At 40.2% G+C, this 3,602-nt stretch overlaps 1 long non-coding RNA gene across 2 annotated transcripts; it reads left to right on the top strand.

Annotated features, from left to right (window-relative positions):
* Positions 1-209: 209 nt before the first annotated feature.
* LOC102022263 lies at positions 210-2,607 on the top strand. Of its 2 annotated transcripts, none has more exons than XR_001236671.1 (3): positions 210-259; positions 372-719; positions 2,294-2,607. It is a non-coding gene; the product is annotated as an uncharacterized LOC102022263 (long non-coding RNA). The 2 variants fall into 2 exon arrangements; XR_263194.2 differs by having other exon boundaries at positions 220-338; positions 490-719.
* Positions 2,608-3,602: the final 995 nt, after the last annotated feature.

Raw genomic sequence — 3,602 nt, 5'->3', positions numbered from 1 at the left:
TGATGGAATCCCAGGAAGCAAATTTGTTACCATCCCTAATCAGTAAGGGTGCTCTCAGCTGCAAGCAGAGAAACTCAAACTGACTTAAATAGTAAGAAATACGTACCTACATAAGAGGAAGTCCAGGGACAGAAAAAACACAGCACACTCAGCACCTCAGTGATGTAATAAAGCACTGTGACTTTTCCATCACTCCACTCAGCCATCCTCAGCGTTGGCCTCATCCTAAATCTGGTCCTCCCTTGAGATTGTAACACAGGTGCTAATATCGGTTGGGGCCATAAGTTTCTTTGTTATCATGCACTGGAAAAAAGAAAACTTTTCCTGAAGCATGGAATGTAAGATTTTCTTTTGTCTCATTATACTCACAGGTCACTCCTGGACCATGGTGATCTCAAGAACACCATGTGTTTGTTGACTTAGATCAATCAAGGTCTACCTTTGGAACTGGGATGGTATCAGATTTCCTTGTTTCTCGTATTTGTGCAGGATATGGCCACCCAAAGGAAATCATGCTGTGCTAGGAAGAATTTGAAGAATGGATATGGCATCCGCTGTACTCCATCATTACAAACTGGGCACCACTGCCTTTGAAAAAGTGGTGGTAGCGCTGATGCCATATGTACTCTGCTATTAAATAAAGCAGACAAATTTCGGATCGTTTGTCCACTGACTGCACCTTCATCAACACAAAATGTTAGCTCTTGTTCTCTAATCCGGTAAGTTCAATTATATGGAAGTAATTATGTGTGTAAACAGCCTACACACTGGATATAAGCAATCCTGACTAAAATAGAAGTTTATTAAACTAGACTTCATATTCACATAAATTTTTTTAAAAGACACCATCCAGGCCAAGACCTTTTTTTATTTTTTGCTTCATAGAATAATGATGAGGATCAATTTCTCCAGCTTAACATCACCAGCCTTGGCAGCAGCTCATATTTGGAATATAAATGATGTCATCTGGTTGGCCTTTTCCCATCACAAACAGTAAATCTCCAAATCTGGAGAGATCTTTTATTTGGTTACACATATTGTACAGCATCAAGGGGTTAGAACACATGTGCTAGAGATTATTAAAATCATCTGGAGGAGATGGCTTGTTTTTGGAAAGCCCAGAACTTACAACCCTTTCATGCCTGGTGTCTGCATCAACCCTTTTCCTGCTCCTGCCTTTTCAAAGCAAAAATTGTGGCCTACTGGCCATGATCCTGCAGACTAAGGTTTCTGTGGTGTACAATATCTCTTCTCCAGGAAAAGCTCTTTCTAGTAGACTACCAAGAAAGAGGCGCAGGATTGGAAATCAAAAAATCTGGTTTCAGCTTAGCAACATGCCAGATACCTGACTTTGAGTAAGACATTGAAATTCTTTTAGCTTCAACTTCTCATCTATAAAATATGCTAACCAGCCTCACAGGATTGTTTGAGATGAGTAAGTTGGGGCTGGGGATTTAGCTCAGTGGCACAGTGCATGCCTGGCAAGTGCAAGGTCATGAGTTCGATACCCTGTACCAGAAAAAAAACCAAAAAACCAAAAAAAAAAAAAAAAAAAAAAAAGATGAGTAGGTTTTTTTTAAAGCCATTGAGTATTTGCTTATCACTGCATACTTTGCTACAATATTTCAGTTACATTAACATTAAACAACTTGCACAAGAAAGACACTCTACAGAAATTCATTGAACGACATGTAAATAGGTGGTAATACAGTTTGATGGATTCTGGGTCATTAAGTTGTCTTGCATCTCTGACTAGTTTCTTCAGTTATGAGTTGCACACACATTTATCTTCCTTTTAGAGTTGTGAAGAATAGGTAGAATAACACAGGTGAAGCACTGGTGTCTCATACATTGATGCTCTCAAGAAAGAGAAGCTCCTTTTTTTCCAATCCCTCTTTCTTCCAGAGCTTTGCCCTTGTCATCCTGCAGAAGTGGAGAGAACCCTGACATTCTTGCGGTTGAAGCAAGAGAGAGAGAAAAGGGATCAGTGAGCCCAGGTTTTGAACTTAGCTTTCTAACTTCCTGATCAAAAGTTTTGCAGTTTCTTGGGGTCAAATAAACCAACCAAAAGAAGAACCACAAAACAGAAGCCTAACATAATGTGGTCAACTTTTTGATTTGATAAATAGATTTCTAAAAAATAACTGCTGCATACCATTACAATCATTAGAAATAATAGAAAAAGAACAGCAGAGAAGGAAAAACAAGCTTTCGTAGTATAAGACATCTCTTTAAATTGAATAAGTTAACTTTATGAAAAGTTTGTATTCATTTTCTTCCTATTTTCTTACAGACTTGTGAAAATTTGGTGGAGCTGTGCCTTCAGGGTAGGGTGCAGGACTCACTGAGCTGCATGGACTGTGGGCTTGCCTCTTGCGCAAGTGTCATACAGCTCCCTGGTGACCCCATCATGAGGAGAGGCTGTGATGCCTGAACAACAGCTCATTCAGGAAAGCAGTGAGCCAGTTAAGGAAGGAATCCGTGCAATAACTAATTTTGCTGAACTGAGTGACACTGGGACTAAACAAGGATTTGGTTTAGTCCAAACAGTCTAGGTTACTATGTGTGGACAGGCACATAAAAATTGTCACACAGCTTCTTGAGCTACTTCTGTGTCCCTGAGGTTAATCCTCTGACTCTGGCTTGTTCTCTGCTGACTGTAAGTTCTAATGGGTGACTTGCTCCTACCTACAGCAAAATATGAGAGATACTTGAGTGGACTAAATATATCCTAAGTGTTCCTCACCCAGGCATTGCATGCTTCCCCTTAGCCCTGTTTTTGTAACTCCTTCAACTCTCTGATCTCAGGTCAGAAAAGGTCTCTGACTCTTCCATGTCCTGTGTGAATGCTATGTATTTTATTAGCAAGATTCTAAGTCGAGATGATGTGATTTGTAGTTGGCACACATTTTCTATCCGTTTTGGTATTGAACGTATTAAAACTCGGTTGAAATAGATGCTCAAAAGGGCACAACTCAGCTACCAGAAAAGTCAATTTATGTAGGTGGATGCTAAATCCATGATCCTAGAGAAATGAAGTAGTAATAGCATTCGAACAACTACCATAATAATGACTGTCTTGTGTGTTCTGCTCTGCCTCTTACCAAGTGCTCTTTAAGAAATAACAATCATCATCCATTTATTGCTCCGCGTGAGGAAACTGAAACATAGGTTGGAAGAGGCTTACCCAGGAGAGTCGAGTGAGTAAGTGGCATGGTAAGAAAGCAAACCCAAGTCCTTTGACTGCAAGCCCGGTACTTTTCCCACCCTCCGCTCTTCTCTCATCCTTATAAATAGCTGTAAGTCTAAAAGGTTCAAAGGAATTTCCCTTTGGTTCTCAGGCCCATTATAAATGCCACTTGCCCTGGGAGGAAAATAAAGTCCATCCTCTTTGCTGGCTTGTGTGCTAAGTCATTGGCGCCCAGAAATAACCTCCTGGAGACTATGGACCTTGTGTTTACCGCAAAGCAGTGGGTAAATAACTAGTTGGTGTTTTAGTGTTTTGTGGTCACTTAATCTGTTGTGTTCCTTCCCAAGACTCTGAAGGTTTCCTTTTTCAGTTAATTTTTATTTACGTTTCTGAGGTCTATGTTGTTTGGGGT

This window comes from Chinchilla lanigera, unplaced genomic scaffold, assembly GCF_000276665.1.
Source record: "Chinchilla lanigera isolate Chin_1 unplaced genomic scaffold, ChiLan1.0 scaffold00063, whole genome shotgun sequence".
In the NCBI taxonomy this organism is placed as follows: domain Eukaryota; kingdom Metazoa; phylum Chordata; class Mammalia; order Rodentia; family Chinchillidae; genus Chinchilla; species Chinchilla lanigera.
This window is presented reverse-complemented; position numbering and strand designations above follow the sequence as displayed.